The 19,606-nt window shown below is 36.7% G+C and overlaps 1 protein-coding gene across 8 annotated transcripts in view; it reads right to left on the bottom strand.

The window, feature by feature from the left end:
- The window catches only part of LOC135217472 (potassium channel subfamily K member 6-like), a 191,279-nt gene extending 172,037 nt beyond the window's left edge, over nucleotides 1-19,242 (bottom strand). For 4 of the 8 annotated variants that reach the window (XM_064253383.1, XM_064253414.1, XM_064253425.1 and 1 more), the window contains exon 1: nucleotides 19,159-19,242. The gene's annotated coding sequence lies outside the window, so the exon portion shown is untranslated. The other 4 variants (XM_064253405.1, XM_064253404.1, XM_064253398.1 and 1 more) reach the window with 4 other exon arrangements.
- Nucleotides 19,243-19,606: the final 364 nt, after the last annotated feature.

The raw sequence follows: 19,606 nt of genomic DNA, 5'->3' as shown, positions 1-19,606 counted from the left end.
GTAATTACTTTGTAAACTTTGTGAGAGGGTGAATGGTGATGAAGATAGCAGTGTTGCGGGGGTATTGGTGTTGGAGACCTTGTTCAAGTGTCCAACTTCTGCTAAGATCCCATAATAAGTAACTGCATTAGCAAAAGATATCAAGCTCACTTGTATCTTTATGGATACAGCAGAATAAACCATCATTTGTAATACTGAATTAGATAAAAGAAACGAACAAAGTGATCAACGGGAGGAGTTAAAAAAGAAAAGAAAATGGAATATAAGTTGTAAGAAAATAAGGAAAGTTGGAAAACCTTCAATAAATGAATAAGCAGTATTTTACACCTGCGCACTGAAACTAACCAAAGCAGGTGGCCCTTTGAGAGGCGCATCTGACGTCCTCTGAATTCATAACAGCCACTAATGAGTCTCAATTAATGGATTGACGTTTACGACGCCTTTCTGACGAAGTAGATAGATAAAGTCACCTGAAAACGAGACCTCGGTAGGAAGTTGATAACGTTTTTATTGAAATCAACCATCAAATTACCGAGTATTATCAATAAAACGGCAGTTGTGGTTACTGTGTGTTTATCTAATTATGTATGTGACACTCATGTCTGAGATATAGCGGGTATCCAACGATACATAAATGTGTACCGATAAAGATATATGTTTAATGATTGTGAGCGCACGTAATGATATATATATATATATATATATTATATATATATATATATATATATATATATGCAATATATATGTGTATAACTGAATCACGAAAGTTTGGAACGTGATAAATCCATAAATAAAGGTATAAGCCACGAAGGAAAAATAAACAACGGAGTTTCTACAAGATCTTTCGACTCGACGTCCTTTACTCAGCAGATAAACTGACTTACATGAGGAATTGACAGTACAAGAAAGGTCGTATAACTGACAGATAGGGATTATAGGGAGATTAGTACCTAGAATCCGGCACACCTGGAAGATGAGTAACCTTCCCAAACAAGCATAAACCTTTATATATATATATATGTGTATATATATATATATATATATATATATATATATATATATATATATATATATATTTCCATGTATCGCCCCGTCCCCGAGCAGGGAGTTTCTCCCGAGAAATGACACAACAACGGTCAGTGCCACAGTCACACTTAACTGGCGAATCGCGGATATATCGCTATGCAAGAAATGTTCACATCAGCCACTTCATACACCTATACGAAAGGTTCATCAGCAGTGGGTCAAATGCCCCCTATAGAGATGCACACTGCGACATTCACTTTCTGTCTTCCACACTCACACACTCTTCCAGGATGTAAATGCTTTCCGGATATTGCGGCCAATCCTTTCCAATATCCTCTTTTTGTTTTCTCCTGCACTTCCTAGGGCTTCCTCTTCTTCCTCAACAAAATACTTCCGAATTATTCTTTTCGCACACCTGCCATCCTCCCTCCAGTCTTTTCCAGTGATCGGACCACCTTATCTATTAAACACTGATGCATCCTTTCACGTTGGGTACCCTTTTCACAACTCCTTCATATTAACATCCTTCTCAAAGCACAAACATGACGTAATCAGTTCTTATCCCAAGTATATCCTGACGCTGCATGTTACCGAAGTATAACCCTAGACTATCAAAAACGATAAAATGTAACTGAGAACACATCGTACTGCACGGAGGAGTATTTCTTCAATGAACACGTGAAACGTGGGGTCGACGAAACTTGCTTTGGATCTAGATTTTTTTTTTCCAGCAATATGGACATTGACCTCCTTTAACTGACACATGTCAATGCCAAGTATCAAACAGGTCCTCGATCATTTTCCTTTTCGTGGTAAATGTCTTGTAGTTTTACCGCTTCTAATGTTTTCATAAGAAACGACGCCCTGAGCCAAGTTTCTGATAGTGTCTTTGAAAGGTCATCACTGCAAAAAAATGTGCTGGTATTTTTCAACACTGGTAAACTTTCCCTAATATTATTAATGTTAATATTGTATTAATATGAGAAACTTCCACAGAATCCTTTAGCTCCACACGTATCACACTTCACAAACCCTATAGAATATATGCTGCTAACAAAACGTAGCTTACTGGTCTGGCAGACGAACAAGATAAATTATCGGGCCCCAGACAATCGAACGATAAAAGCTACTTCGTTTCGAGTGCCAATTGTCTAGGGGAGGTTTCCTTACAGACCCAATTATCAGCTGTTGTGACCAACACTTGATCCCTATCTAATCATGTTATTAAGTCCCTCCGAGGAGGTAAGTTACCGAGTTGCTATTTAACACTCACGTAGAAAACCATGAAGTAGGGGAAAGCAGTAACGTCAAAGGTAACAATGGCCTCAAAGTACATATAGGTGGTACAGTGTAATTTGATTCAAAATCATATTCAATATTTTCTGATATACTGGTATTAAAAGAAACTATAATATAAATATAACCAACTTTTTCACCTCTGACTAACCATTCCAAATCAGTGTAATACAAGAAAAACTCACTCATAAGTATTAAGTTTCTTAGCAAAAATGTTTATCCGAGGCGAAGTTGGTGGAAATATGGGGATGATTGTGCATTCTCCATTCCATCCACCTTCCAATAGCCTGATTTTTACTCGATTCTACAGACAGCCCTCCCACATCCAGGATACCAATCTTTTTCTTCCCTCGTCAGTTGTCCCACAGTAATCCCCTCAGAATCGATACTATTCCAATCGACGATGGTACGTGGTTCTCTGAGAGAGAGAGAGAGAAGCTCAAATCAAAGCCTCTAATTGTCTTAAGATCTGTAATTTGAGAATCACATTTTTACATGTAACGTTCTGAGTTTGGTATTTATGGAAAAGTATCGATTGATCCATGATTTTTTGTTTTGTCTTGAAGTTAAAGGAACGTTTCCCTATCGTTTACTCCTCTTATATTTGATGTCAATACTGAATAATTTTTATCTATTTTACAGAGTAATTTGTACAAATTTTACAGAAAAACGGTATTACACTTATCACAACACTGATGTTATTACGAAATGACATTAAATAATGAATTAATCATGTGCCACCTATTCTCAAACGACTTATCTCTATTGATTAGTTTGTTTTGTAACAGCGCCGACCAATAGCGAAGGGCTGTTATTATCAGGTTGCTTTTATTCCATTTACTTGTATTTCAATCTAAATAGGTGAATTATTCGTTTACTGATTTTTCAACAACAGTATCTATATTTTCATAGTTCTGAACTCCCACGAGGGCTGGTATTAGAATGCGGTAGAATGTACAATTTAGGTATAAAGCCAAGCTCTGGGACCTACGAGGTTATTCAGCGCTGCAAGGAAAATTGAGAGTAAAAGGTTACAAAAGTGTAACAAGAGGAAAACCTCGCAGTTGCACTATGAAAACATTGTTAGAAGAGGGCGGAAAGTCAGATGGAGGAAAGAATATGAATGGAGGTACAGTAAAAGGAAAGAGAGGGGTTGCAGCTAGGGGCCGAAAGGACGCTGTAGAGAACCATAAGTAATGCCTACAGGGCATTGCGCACGAGGTCAACTGCCCACACTACCCCCCAACGGAGGAGGGCTGGTATTCGGGCATAATTAAACCTTCATTGCAATATGAATTATCCGACGCGCTAGCCATTGCTCAGGTGTACTTCAACTGTCAAACCTTCTAATGCGCAGTCTTCAATGATCACAGACTACATATATTCTGTATGAAAATCTTGCTTGACGCATTTGGTATCCATATATTCATCTGTACCATCTTTAAGACTACTGGCCCATATAAAAAAAATATGCAGACTGAAGGAAACTTGGTCCCAGCTTCTGGACGGAACTTAATGTCCCAATGTCTGGGACTCAACGTCTAGACTCGCATTTCACCGTCCCCTTTTTGACGGTAAACCTGCACTAGAATTACATAATCTCAGCAAACTGCCACATAGCTTACCAATATACAGTGAAGAACCAAATGGCCTTCCCACTAGGCACAGCAGCTTATCTGTTTCCGAAGGCAAGTCTAGTAGTATGGATGGATGAGTCCGTTATCTTTTATAGCCGATTGGGTTGGTCAGCGTCCTATTTGCGATGACTGGTATCCAATATGCATTTCTTTGATACGTGACCTTTAGTGCATACTCTCAGTCGTTATCGTCCAAAGCGAATTGAATTCTTTGGTGTGCCTTATCATTTTCATTCAGTAATCTCACGACTGGCTCTTATCATTGCCCAGGTCTGCCCACTACTCTTTATTCCACATTAGCCCTCATTACCGGCCGTAGCGTGATTCCCAAAAACGTTGGAAAAACCATGGAGAAATCGAGTCAAAATGGTTATAAATAATTGTTACCGGCCGTTTGGGGGCATGGTTTGGGGTTTGCAGGTATGTCATTTTTCTTTATTACAATTCAAATAATTTTCCAATAGTTCTCTGATTAGGAATATCTGATCAATTGCTGTCATATCTACTACTTTTCTTTCAAGCGGTTTCTTTTTTACGTTTTAGTTGGTCTTAATTTTCGCTGACTCACGTCATTTCCCCTAGATTATTATCTGATGTTACGAAGTTACTTATGCCCCATACACCAGACACCTCTTCTTCATTCTGTACTATGTATCATTCATTTGAATTTGATGGTGTATTATCTGGACAAGGTGCTTCTTCCAATTGTTCTCCTTAGCTCTGTCATATTTTCATTCACTTCAGTGTATCAGATCCTTTGGCACTCCTCTACTGGAAGCAAGGAAAAAATGCTCTTTCCAGATTCTCAAAGCTTCTTTCCGAGTTCGTTTCCTTTTTGGATTCTGATCTTGGCCTGGAATATATTCTCTAAACTCCTAATGGCTCTTTAGCTTTCTTCCATTATTTTTGTTCCTGTCGTTAATGTTATGTACGAATATAATTCCTTCTATCATCGTGCTATTGGGCATCAGGTCAACTTTATGTTTACACAAACACATCAATGGAGTTCTTGCTACTTCCATATTACTAGAAGCAACTGTCATTTCTTCACAGAAACATTTCGCTTTATAAGTCACTGTTCGTGATTTTCAAAGCAAAGTGGCTGGGGTTAACAGCCCTTTCCCAGTTGACATAATACTAACATTTGGCGATGACCGATAAGCATTCGGCAACACTATATATCGGTCTTTCATAATCAGTGACCGATTATAATAAAGAGCTTATATAACACCAGCACTGTCATTGTTTGCTTACCTGAAGCTTAATCTCATTACTTTAAATTTAAGAAGATCATAGGAATGATCAACTATGGTTTTGACGTGCGTGTCTTTTGATTTAGATCATCATTTTGTCAGTTAAAAAAACTGAAGGATATTTGTATGTCATTTATATGTCATTTACGTTAGTATTTCTATTTTGTTTTCATATCCTTCTGCATTAGTTTAGTTTTCTATGAGGAAAGCTTAAGTGACGATGCTCAAAAGCTTTCGAGGAATGCTCTGAGCATCTAATATTCTGGAAACAGAATAAGCCATCAAATCATCTCATAATTGATATTTTGTACACCTGCGAACAATTGGCGAGTTCTATCGTCCGGAGATCTTTTATACAAGGCAAGTAAGTACATTAATAAGTAAAGAGCACAAGTAGCCTGCTACAAGTTACCTTTGTGGGCAAACATATCTTGCCCAAAATTTCTGCTAAGTCCAGTGTAAGGGAAGTTGCGGGCAAACTGAATGGCAAAACGAGTCAATAATCAGCTACCGTACTTTGGGGCAACTTGCCCCCTGGCTAGTTACCACACACCTGGCCTGTGTGAACAGGCACTCGGTCGTTACATGTTCTCCAGCCGGTGTACGTAGGTCCTTCAAAATTTAATATACTCTCAGAGTACATTTAAAGGAGCTTGTTGTGTACTGCAGCCATCCTATTGCACTGATCTATTTTGACTGTACTGATAATTCTGACCCTAGAATAATAAATGAGTAATAATGAAAATTTTCCATATCGCACAGGGAGTTATGAGTTATCGTTCCGATTTCTTGAATACATAAGATTCGCTATTAGAAACATAGTCATAGTATATGAAGGCACCGTTTAACTCATGAAAAGGACGTTGGTGTTCAGCGAGATCAAAAGGCTACCTGCATAGAACGCCTACTATGCGTAAGCTAAACTTCCCTTTCTACTTGGACAGTGTAAATGTGACCTATGGCCAAAAAAAGGGCTCCTTTAAGTAAAGACACTACCTTGAAGGATGCATTCTGTAGTTTGAATGTATCAATATGAGTTTTGAATAGGAAAAAGATAAATTCTACGAATCCTGTTGAGATGTAAGAACTCCACAACAGAGTTTCAGGAATGAAATTTCTGAATATAAAAATCCCAAAACCTGTTTCCTTCAAATGCTCTTATAAGTTTCTGTATAAGGAAGAGAATCGAGAGTTGCTCTGATGGTTTGGAATTCTGACAGGGCTGAGTAGGCATTTTCTTGAGGACCTTTTGCAAGTTTCGTTCTGCTATCTTTTCTATCAGTTTACAGAAACCTCTTGTCAGCTGTTTATAGTTTGATAAAATGCTACGGTATTTGTATGATTTCCCATGGATAATATTATTTCATGACGTCATACGTTCAGAAGAGGGTTCTTGGTCCAATTCTATTCATAAAACTTTCTTGGTCCAATTCTATTCATAAAACTTAACTATCTGTAACCTCATATTTATTCCAAAATTCTTAAGAGACGATAAGGCTGAACAATTAGAGAAAATGTCACATTTCAAATCTCCAAATATGAATATTATTAAATTGTTCAAATATGAAGAAATTAATAATCTCCGATTTGTTCACTATTACAAATTCACGATTTTGATCAAAACACTTGATAATGCAGGCTTATGTGGTTTTAGGTTCTTAATTTTTCTTGAAGATTTTCAGAGGTGGGTTATCTGGCATACTATATCTGCAAAAGTTTCCTAACTACATTTTGCTTTTCAGAACATCGTTTGTAATGATTTGTAAATAAGTTTTCAAATTCAAATACTACAAAGATTAAACGATTTTTGTGTAGTATCGACTTGGAGAGGGCTAGATTTTACTAATAAGTTTTTTATTGTCGCTCCTAATTAGCAATTTTGTGTATTTTATGAACTATTCATATATATCTTTAAAGCACCATAAAAATGATTTATTACGATTATGTAATGATCATTAAATATAGACATGCGTCATCTAGAACACGACATTCAAACCTACTATTTCCCATGGGTATGAAGCACCTGACATCATCTATCTATAACTGCCTGACACGAGGTTTTCAACGTTATTTTGAAAAATCTCAAGGCATTCTTCACATAATATTCGTAATAAAAATGATGGAAGCTTTGAAGTTTTAGCTGTCTACGAAATAATTTCACTCGCGATAAGTGAATTCTCTTCCAATAGTCGTTGAGAACAGCAAAGACTTTGACTTTGAGAAAACTTTTCTGTCTACTGTGCGAATACAGCTGCTAAAGAGTACACAAATAAGTCTTGTTACAATCTCTGTAGGTCTATCAAGCAGCGCAGATGTTCAAACCTCCTGAAGAAGTGTTGTATGAATTGACACAATCTATAAATTTCTGATCTGAACTCCCTCGATATCAGAGCACAAATGCTACTGCAATATATTACAAACGTCCACGAGCAAAAAATATCATTACACAAGAAAAAAAAATCTAGTTTCCCTTTCTCACGAACTGACTTCTGCCGAGTATAATGTCGCCAATAACTGAAAATTCGGCTGAGCACAATTCGGTGATTCGTGTGGATCCTGTTACATCTCGAGACTGAGGAGGTCTTCTGGTTTCTTAGATTACAACAGCGCCCAGTCCGGTTTAACCTTCGCCCTCATGTCTTCTCGCGATCCCGTCAGATCAGTGATAATTATGTCATGCTCATCGATTGTTTGTAGATTAAGCAGGCATAAATTTCAATCAGTAAAACCAATATAACCGACCATTTATCACTGGTGTAAAGTAGTTCCCTCAGGCATTTGCACAATCTGCTTCTTTACATTAGTACCAGAGGAGCAACCAAAATCATTTTCACCTTCATACTGTAGATTTGTATTATATTAGGATTCACTTTCAAGCAGAGTTATTTTACATCAACTTTTCCTTTTGGCCATACGATATGAGTGAGTATGGGTAGGTTAATGTAAATAAGATTATATAAGATTAAGATTATATACACACACACACATATATATATATATTATATATAATAATATACTATAGATATCTATCTATATATATATATATATATATATATATATATATGATATATAGCAATAAGTCATCAAACTGAACGTGACAAATATATACGTAGATGGCCACATCAAAGGTGAAAAATCAAGGAACATGTACAAGCACTTTCGTGCATTGCGGAAAATAAAGAAATGGAGATATAAACAAGAAAACTTCACAAAACAACGATCAAAGCCATCAACAAGCAAACCATCATTACAAATTATCACTACCAAATAATAAGTAAGAATACTTTAAAAGTGCTTAAGAACTGAAACTGCAGTTAGTAAAACAGGCTGTTGCTAAAAAGTGACATTGTATTTCCCTACAATTTTATAAACAAGGTAACTAATCTAATTTAAAAAGACCTAGCCTCAGATTCATTAAGTTGATTGTTAAAATGCTTCATGGAGGCAGATTCAATGATGTTTCTTTTCACAATATGGTTACACAAAATGATTTCAGGTGCATTTTTTCAGTCTATACAAAGGTTCAAATCCTTCATGTGTACAAATAAAGCACTTGTCAACTGACCTGTTCGGACTGCATAACGGCGTTGTTTTAGCTGGTAATCATTAGTTCTTTACTAGTTTGACGAAGGTATTTGTGATCACACCAAGCACAAGGAATCTCATAAATACATCCACTAATTTGGTTTGGCAAATTACGAAGAAAGATATTTTAAAGTGTTCCTGAATTTTTGGAAACCACATTTATCTAAAAGGTTTTCAATAATTTTTGAATAAAAGAAAGATTTACATTATATGGCGGTGTCAAAATATTATTTCTCACAAAAGGCTCCCTATTGTTACTGGAATAACAAATATTTCTAGCTTTCGACAAAGATTTGTCGATTAAAAACTTTGGGTATTTGGTAGTGATAACTTGTAATGATGGTTTGCTTGTTAATGGCTTTGATCTTTGTTTTGTGAAGTTTTTTTGTTTATGTCTCCATTTCTTCATTTTACTTTGTACCCTGAAGAAGTTTACGCAATACACGAAAGCGTTTGGTGCCTGGTCTTTCATTTTTTACCTTTCATGTGGCTATCTACGCATATGCACATATGTATGTATGTATGTATGTATGTATGTATGTATATATATATATCTATATATATATATATATATATATATATATATATCAACATTAAGTTACAAATGTCGTTTAAAATCCAATTCGAATGGGAATCACAATTGATACACGATTCGGTACCTGGGAGATTCGAATTGTTTGTCAACTAGAATTCTCATTCGGTGATTATTTCCATAGTGGGAATCAGGTATTAAACGTCATTTATATTTAATGTTTGTGAATATATATATGTATATATATATATATATATATATATATATATATATATATATATATATATATATGTAATGTGTGTGTGTGTGTCTGACTTGTTTCACATTTAGATATGTAAGATATCTCCAAATGACTGATAAACGGCGGTAAAAATTCACATGACATATGTTGCAGGTGGGCAACCACTTTGCTGTGAAGCCAAAACCTCCTTCCTTAAAATCTATACAATTCTTTTGGAACGAATGGATTGAGTCAGCACAGTACACTATTTGTCTGTTATTCCAGTTATTATAAAAGCTTTCCTTTATATAATTCGATTCAACTTTTACTTGAGAGCTTTGGTTACAATAAAAATGTACACAGTTATTTTCTGTACACTATACTTGAACCCATTATAAATAGAGAACATCATGTAATCCAATAAGGTTAGGCTACCATAATGTTCCATTTCTATTGCGAATATTGTCAGTGTTTTTCATAAAATATTAACATTTACATACAATGACTGTCTACATTATCGTGCGTGACATTCATTCTGTACTACCAATAAAGTTATCGCATTTAATTGCTGAGCACCAGTACGGCCATAATCTTATATCCACATAGTACTTTTTATAAATAATCTCGCCATCATTTTGGATCCAAAACCTAACTGTAGGCTGAAGAAGTACTCATAAGTGACCCACGTTTATATATAAAATGCATTATACCAAAGGAAGATTATGTCAGATCAGCAATTAAGCACACAAAAGTACAACCGTACACATATTTCTAAAAATACCCTTAGTTATATCTACAAGATTCGGTTTCACACCAACAATAAAAGCGTGATAAAAAAAATTACCTAACAGATCCTTGATAATTCTGCAACATCTAATTATACTATAAAACACTAATGTGCCCTTCAACGAGATCACCATCCTCATTGTTAGCGTAAGATTAACGGGCATTTTAGAGCAAAGCTCTCCTGGCAGGGCATTTTGAAACTAAACGTTACGGTACATGGAAACTAAGATGTATTTTTTGCATCCTCTTCACTTTAATACAAAAGAGTAACTAGTATACGTCTGCGCACCTTCGGTGTTGGAGTCGGGTGTCCAGACGAAACGACAGAGGCCACTGCAGTTGCGATCACAGCGCACAAGTTCTCAATGTGAAAGATGCTCTGTTTTTGTTTGTATATTATTCACGTTGCATGGAACCAGTGGTTATTCAGCAACGGGACCAACGGCTTTACGTGACTTCCGAACCACGTCGAGAGTGAACTTCTATCACCAGAAATACACATCTCTAACCCCTCAGTGGAATGTCCAGATCCCATAATTGAGAGAGCTACCTACAAAAACCTAATTTTCTACCCACCAGCAATAAAATCCAAATGGCACACCTGGACAGGAATAAGATGTTAACACAGACACTGTCTTAACGTACCAAAAACCCTACCCAAATCCCTAAAAATATTAAGGGCCAACAAAAGCCAGTCCCCCAAAGACACAAGAGTATATGAAATCACTTGTCTTGACTGTGAACAAAGAATAATTTATAGGAGCAAAGCCAGTTGGCTGAATCAGCACTGATTAAATAATGAAATACGATAAGCCCCCAAAAGGGTCCTGGGATTCAGGTCTATATGATAACATTTTCCCCCAATCAGCGATTAAGACGTGTCTGTCAACAGGAGTGACGTAGCGGCCGACTTCAGGAACTTTCCTTCAGCTGTATATATACGTAGCTCTGTTCTGTACCTCTTAACTTATTGCCTGTCCGTTGAGGAAAAACGTTGTCTTAGAAATATAACGCTATAAAATCTACCCTTTGATGTTTTTATGGGCTCCCTTTTAAACACACACACACACACACACACACACACATATATATATATATATATATATATATATATATATATATATATATATATATATATATATATATATATAAACAGCCAGATAAATTAAATGAACGGGCTATGTAATCTGAAACTCAAACGGCCAAATATCTTAAAACTGAAAATCTTCTTGACCAGGGTGAACTCTTCCAGTACGACCAAGAAGGCTGACGGTCGGGAAGGAATCCCTCCAAATGGCAGAATTTCGTAAATCTCGAAGGATGTCAAAAACAACCAAGTACAACCGTAGTCAGGGCGCCTGGGTCACGGCCGGGATTTGGTCCTAATCACTAACTTCTCGGATGTCTGCGTCAAGGCCCAGATAAGCCTAATTTGTTTTTCGATGTGAAATCTCACAGAACTGTACTAAATCTGTTTTAGCTCCCCCTTGCCACTCGATTGTGGGCCTACAATACCTATTCACATTTTATCCCGAGGGATGCAAGCCATGGTTCCTAAGGAATAATGGAAAGATGAAGTCAACTTAGGATGCTAGACTTTTCGTGTTGTTACCGTTTTCTTTACAATAGAAATTTCTAAAACGGAGACATATTATATATTAAGAGTAAGACCTTAAAGAGTAGACCGAGACAAATGTTGTGTGTGATAGGTGTGATCTACGTTAAGCCAAGAGGGCGGGTGCGAAACTGAGGGTAGTGTAAGAAGCAGTAAACTGAAAATAAAGTTCTACTGTACCATAATCAGACCATACTAACGTATGGGGCAGCCACAGGGCACGAAGAAGGGAGGAGGAACAGAAGTTTAAGTGAACAGAAATGAGGATGCTGAGGTAATGTTGGGGATGTGCTGGGTAGATAAAGATCACTGATATGATAGGAGTCGAGCCTGAGATATATTGTTTAGGCATATGGTAAGTACAAGGAGGAATCAGCGAGTACAGAGGGTTTTCTTGGAACCTCTCAGGGTAGAAAGTCAAGAGGGAGGCACTCGATAGGGCGGGTGATAAATTGAAGATGACGCATCAGGCCAAAGGCAGAACGATAAATCGAATATGTATGGAAGCTAGAAACAGCTTAGAAGAAACGGAAGCTTCGGTTTTTAACGTAAAAGAAAACATCGCCAACTGTAACCAACATCGATGAATTTGATCAGTGTTTAACGAAGAACATTTCTTAATGATCACGTTAGAAAGGACATTCCAACGTTGGACAGTATTCTATTTCAATTGATGGAAATGGTTCTAAAGGAGGAAAAATATTTACGAAATATTTGATGTTCTAACATTCATCCATCCATTCTATATAAAATGTTCTTGAGAGAGAGAGAGAGAGAGAGAGAGAGAGAGAGAGAGAGAGAGAGAGAGAGAGAGAGAGAGAGAGAGAGAGAGAAATGATGATGGCAGGCTAGATATATTTAAGAATCTGACTTTACTATTGATAACGTTCAAACATAAACCGATTCAATTAGCATTCAAATAATATAACAATAAAAGTTCAAATTCTACGAAAATTAAGATGGACAAACTTTTGTCCATTAAAATTCCAGTCATGCACTGAACTATATTGACAGGAGGATACGGAACGTTAAATTTCTATAGTCATTTGAGCTGGATATCTTCAAAGTTGTAAACATGACAGAAAACCACTGCATTCATAACAGAAATTGGGACTGTTATCGGTATGAAAGGACACTTCCTTGTCTCTCGAACGTTACATTGTGCTCGCACGGTTCCTACATTTTTAATGCATGTTTGTAGAAATAAACAAAGCAATCAACTTTATGGGCTGCTCTCGAAACACAAAGTCGGCCTAATCCTCATCAACAACGACAGTCTTTAAAATGCAGCTTTTGCTTGACTGGAATGACTTATGTTAGTACTATCTGGGATTGGAAAGGAAATGTTACGACCGGATTACAAAGGAGCCTAAATGGAAAGTTGCCGGGATATGCTTGAGCCAGATTTAAAGTCTTGAAGAAGTTTGGCAGTGTCGGAAAGGAAACCTCCGTCTCATGACATTCTGGACAGACTATGATATTCATCACTCGGTGTATGTTACCCGCGAGGCGGAGGTAATTCTACGGTAATTTGTGGCTTAATATTTGAGAGTATAAAAGTAATGAATGAATTAACGACAAAACTATCATAAAATGGCTACGTGTTACTTACTTGGCACTTGACCATCCGGATGGAGATGGGCTGATTTAATCCTAAGTATCATGAATGAGACAGCAATATGCACAATAGATATAATTCGATATAATTCATTTAAGCATAAGTTCTCCAAAGGTTAAATGAATTCGACATTAAGGGGTATAGTATGTGTAATGTACCGATTGACTGGCTCGGGTCAAAGGTTTTATTTATGAGCACCTTTCATTTTACATGTCATGAGACGTCAGTACAAATTGGATAATGTTATCCATTACCTATCATATAATATACGCTTGTTAAACGTACTTAGTGTTATGCTGTTTCAAATGGACGTATTACCTCGTTTGATATTTTGGTATTTTTAATTTGTTCAACTACTATTCTTGTTTTATTGTTATTCTACTGCTAAATGGTTTGAAGCTCAAATCGCTAGATTTGGTAACGGTATTCCATATGTTTAAGATTTTAGGCCTTTCTTGGCTACATAATTGTAAGCCTTATCTCTTTCCTTAATAAACGCTCCAAGAAGAGGTCCACTGGAGGGCGAAACTGTTGGGCATTTTCTAAGAAAAACTCTCTTCATTTTCCTATTTGGAATACAATTGAATATATATATATATATATATTACACACACATATATATATATATATATATATATATATATATATATATAGAATGAGGTTGGTTCATGAAAGAACTGACTGGTCTTCATTTTTCATTCCTGCTAAAAATACTTGAAAACACTGTAGGCGACTTCCTTAGCCTGGGCGCCTAAACTTCCTTTGAAAGGGACACTTCAGTCTCTAGTAGGGTTAGGTTAACGTAATCAAATGGGATTAATAAAAGACTTCACCATGCACTACAGTTGGCAACGCCCTTCAAAAACTTTTTATCATCTGCTAATGAAAACGGATGGGCAGCTTATTTGTTTGTTTGTTGGTATAGTGTTTTTAAGTTGCATGGAACCAGTGGTTATTCAGCAACGGGACCAACGGCTTTACGTGACTTCTGAACTGCGTCGAGAGTGAACTTCAATCACCATAAATACACATCTCTCACCCCTCAGTGAAATGCCTGAGGTGGACAACTTCTTAGACGGAAAATAAAAATTTCTGGGGCAAGTCTATAGGAGTTCTTCAAAAATTCCTAATTCAATAAAATTTATATATATGTACAAATATATATTGAAGAACTCCTATACAGATGTATTCCCAATTCTTTTAAAAACTAAAATATATATTGAATGACTACTGTACAGATGTACCCCCAATTTTCCCTCTAAGTAGTTGTACATTCCGTTTTCATTACCGGATGATAAAAAACTTGTACTTACTGTAAATGTGACAGTTTTTGAAGTGTGATGCCAAATGTGTTGTATGGCGAAGAAGTCTTTTAATCTCATTTAATGACCTTAACCTCACCCTGCTGAAGATTTGAGTGTCCCTTTAAATCACGTTTAAGTCTCCTACAATGTTTTCAAGTACTTTCAGAAAAGAAAAAAAAAGTGTAAGAACTAAATTTTGGTGCATCGAGCAGTTGAAGATGAAGACCAGCCAGTTCTTACATGAACCAACTTTATTCCATAAATGACAGTACTCGATGATTTTAGAAAGTGTGTCTGGTTCGGATGGTATTTAACCTTTATGTGGGAAATTACAGCTAGCTATCTATGACTTACTTGAATTTTTGAGGAAGATTTAGAAAGTTATGATATTCCTTATTCTTATACAGTTATGTAACAAAAATAATAAACTTTGTTTTAATGGTGAATTCTTCTGTACAAAAGTTCGGCATGGCTATGGGTAATCCTTTATCTCCTGTCCTTAGCAATATTTACATGGAATTTGTTGAGACAAAATTCTTACCAAGAATTTTGCCCCAAAAAGTTAAATTAAATGGTTTAGGTATGTGGATGACATTTCCTGTATTTGACCAATTCACGAATATCTCCAAGAATTTCTGATTAACCTCAATAATTTACAGTCGAACCAAAATCGAATGGCAGGGCGGAGATGAAGTAGATTAATACAGTGGTGTCAAATTCACAAAATTCATGGTGAATAAATTATATTGGACTAGGATTTTGACAGAACTCCTATAAACGCAATTGTCCCAGAAGTTATGATTTACAACTAAAAAGTCGTTCAATTAATTTATATTACAAGACAAAAAAAAAAAAAAAAAAAAAAAAAAAACTTACACTCGTCGTAAACATGGCATGGGTTTTGAGCAGCTTTGCCATATGTACTGTAGGGTCAAGAGGTCTTTTAATCCATTTAACGACCTTGTTTACCCCACCATACAAGAGAACCGGAGTCCCTTAAAAGCACGATTACGCACCCGGGCGAAAGAAATCGTCTACGTTTTATAAATATTTACAGCAAGAAAAAAAGAGCCGGCAGACCATTAATGGACGTCTCAAGACTGATGGATCGTGTGACTGCTGCAACGGGAAGAACCATATATCGGTTGCTTCGAGTAACCAAAGACGAAAACAATCCTGTTTTTCGTGAACCAGTAAATCGACGTTCAGAAACTGTGACAGCGCAGGATTTGGTCTTAATCTTTAGCCTCTGGGATGTATGAGTCAATGCCAGGTAGAGGGATCGCCCCAGATAAACAAACAAAAATTGTTCTCCGACGTAAAATTTGGCAGGGCTGCCATTCGATTTTGGGTCGACTATAGTTCATCTCATAAAATCTACTGTAGAGGATTTGAATTTTCTTGATGTAACAGTCCATAGAAATGATAGAAATTTTACATTTTCAGTCTTTCGATAATCAACAAGACTTTTACCACCACGAAGAGACAGACTTCTCTAGCGTGGCGTTTAAAGATTTGCCATGTGCCAATTTCACAAACCGTCAACTTGATACGTGTGACAGACCTCTGAAGGTCTTTGAGACAAACCCTGAGGCTATAATTTTAAGATTGTAGGGGCTGTTTCTCATTTCCAGTATTTTGATCTTCCAATTCCGCCTGCGCGCCCTGTGTGTGTGTGAGAGAGAGAGAGAGAGAGAGAGAGAGAGAGAGAGAGAGAGAGAGAGAGAGATCTGTCTGTATACCATTGTTTATTTTCTCACTCGTCCAACTTACTCCATGTTATGCTTTATTTCATATTTCCTTGCTTACCAATTTATTCTTTACCTATGATGCTAAGATATCAAGATATTTGTAGAAGGGGGAAATGCCTCCAAGCATACATACTACCGTGACCACCGAAAGTAGCCCCTGGAGACAGTTTCAAGCTGCTTATCCATAGATTTAAAACGCACGTGGAGCCGTTTGAAATTTTGCCAATAGCACCAAAATGAGATGCCATGTTGATAGATCTTCTTCCGTTTTTGTTATTTCATAAGAAAAAACTTTACCAACCGTGGACTTATGTAATTGACTTAGAATTCTGTGTAGCGAAAAAGATATTTGGTAACTGTAATGAGAGAAATGGTTTCCTCTCTCTGTTGTTGTTAAAAGATTTGGCAGATACGCGGAAATTAAACACGTTAAGAGGAACCAAACAGCCCAGCTCATTTCATTCTGGAATTGCCTCTTTTGTTCATTATTATTCAAATCGCCATCAAAATGTTAAATTCTTTTTTTTCTGGGCTGTTCCTAAGAGCCTGCGTGTCTATGTAAGCCTCAGTTTATTGACGCTGAGATTAAAACTTTATGATACTGCATAGAAAGTTATATAACTTGAGACTAAAACAGCAAAGAAACATAAAACTGAAAGCCATAAACCTAGGTCCAAGGAGGTCCTAGATCTTGGATTAAAGGATTAAGATGGTCCAACAAGAGCCTCAATGAATGTTCTCTTAAATGAAACCTGTCAGCGCTGTGTTAAGGTTTTAGCTCCGCACTGCCATTCGAATTTGGTTCTACGATAATAAATAGTCTTTGTGAAATTCGAAAGACCGTAACCTCTAGAGCAGTGGTTCCCAAACTAATTTACCTGACGCCCCCTTTTTGCTTCCAGTAGACCCGCACCGCCCCCCACCCCCTCTTTTGTTCATGTGAAATGATTCTTGCATTTATTTCTTAGCATTGTTCAGGAAAAGAGATTTCTGATTATATTAAATTTTAATGATGAAAGCCACTCAATCAAATAATAGCACATTCCAGAGACATTTTTTTTAACAGAAAACGGGTTGGAGTGACTGCTATAATTATACTTTGCATGAATGTAATGGCAGATATTTGTTCTTTGAATGATTTTATTATTCTAATTAAACAAATATTTTTGAGCAGATTAATTCACGCCCCCCTTGTATCCTCCTCACGCCCCCTAGGAGGGCGAGCCCCCTAATTTGTAAACCACTGCTCTAGAGTAATGTACAGTAACTTCGAACCAAGCTACTTATGTATTTCATTGTAGAAAACATGAAGCTTGAAATTTCTTGGTATGAGATCTGCAACTGAACAATATAAAAATGTAAACTACAGTAACAAAATAAGCCAAGCACTGCTGCATGTTCTCGCAAACCTGCTTTAAAAGTCACTGCACTTCACATCGCTGAACTGATTCTGTCTTTTTACTTATATTAGGTACCATAAAACTTCACCGTCCTAGGATAAATAACATGAAAAACACTGTATAATTAAATTAACCCCATCGAATAAAAACTAAATGGCGTTCCTCCCCCAAACTACCACGAAGTTCGTTCACTGCACTGCACATGTGAGAAATATGTCAAAACTAATCATTAAACTTATAACACCTGTACATTAGATAACAGCACTGAATAGCTATGAATTGCTACAACCCTAATAGCGACCACATCCAAGCTATATTTTCTTATGAATCTAGTTTTTCTCTTCGCCAACTCGAGAGAATTTTCTTTTATTCGAAAGCTAAAACTTCACTACAAAACGAACAGGGTTAAGCACGGAACCATTTTCAATCCCAGATAGTACTAACATAAGTCATTCCAGTCAAGCAAAAGCTGCATTTTAAAGACTGTCGTTGTTGATGAGGATTAGGTCGACTTTGTGTTTCGAGAGCAGCCCATAAAGTTGATTGCTTTGTTTATTTCTACAAACATGCATTAAAAATGTAGGAACCGTGCGAGCACAATGTAACGTTCGAGAGACAAGGAAGTGTCCTTTCATACCGATAACAGTCCCAATTTCTGTTATGAATGCAGTGGTTTTCTGTCATGTTTACAACTTTGAAGATATCCAGCTCAAATGACTATAGAAATTTAACGTTCCGTATCCTCCTGTCAATATAGTTCAGTGCATGACTGGAATTTTAATGGACAAAAGTTTGTCCATCTTAATTTTCGTAGAATTTGAACTTTTATTGTTATATTATTTGAATTTGAATATCAAAATCATAATTCGTCGTCGATGATGACCTCGTAACACTAAGAAATTACACTGACCAAACATTTCCTTCTTCACCTGTCGTTTCCACGACGTCTGGCTTTCTCGTCTAACGTTTCCCTTTGCATACTGAATAGCTTTTCTTTTTAAATAAGCTCTACAACCACTTTCTGTTACCATTTCGCAGAAAGATATTTGATCATCAACATAATCTACACGAAAGAGAATAGTCACAAATGGAATGCAGACTGTCTTTCATAAAAAAACGTCTTATAGACTGGTACCTTGACACCAAGTCACACAACTCGCACAAAACTGACTGAGGGCGCATCGCGTCGTGGCCTGTGACTACCCCACAACAAGCCAACATACTCCGCGCTCCCTCCCTGTACCTGACGCCTTATAATTTTCAGCAATACCGTGTTGTTCTCACATCTAGTCTTAGTTCTTCAGATGCTAAGAGGCTGAACTCAAATTTCTGAAAAAGGATTGTCGTTTTACCCACTTTAAAAACCGAAAATTCTCGTTCATCATAACATGCCTTATTTCTTCATGGCAACCCAAACGTTTCTGAACACGCTAGTGGGTGACTGGCTTACTCCAAAACGAACAAACGATCGATCGTCTTTCCTCAAACTATAAGGAAGGAACCGCTCTACACGACACATTGGTTACAACTTGCCCAAGACCGCAATGCTGGCTTAATATAAAAGAAGTAACATACAAAAAAAA

The sequence above is a fragment of the Macrobrachium nipponense genome, chromosome 19, assembly GCF_015104395.2.
Source record: "Macrobrachium nipponense isolate FS-2020 chromosome 19, ASM1510439v2, whole genome shotgun sequence".
NCBI classification, from domain to species: Eukaryota; Metazoa; Arthropoda; class Malacostraca; order Decapoda; family Palaemonidae; genus Macrobrachium; species Macrobrachium nipponense.
This window is presented reverse-complemented; position numbering and strand designations above follow the sequence as displayed.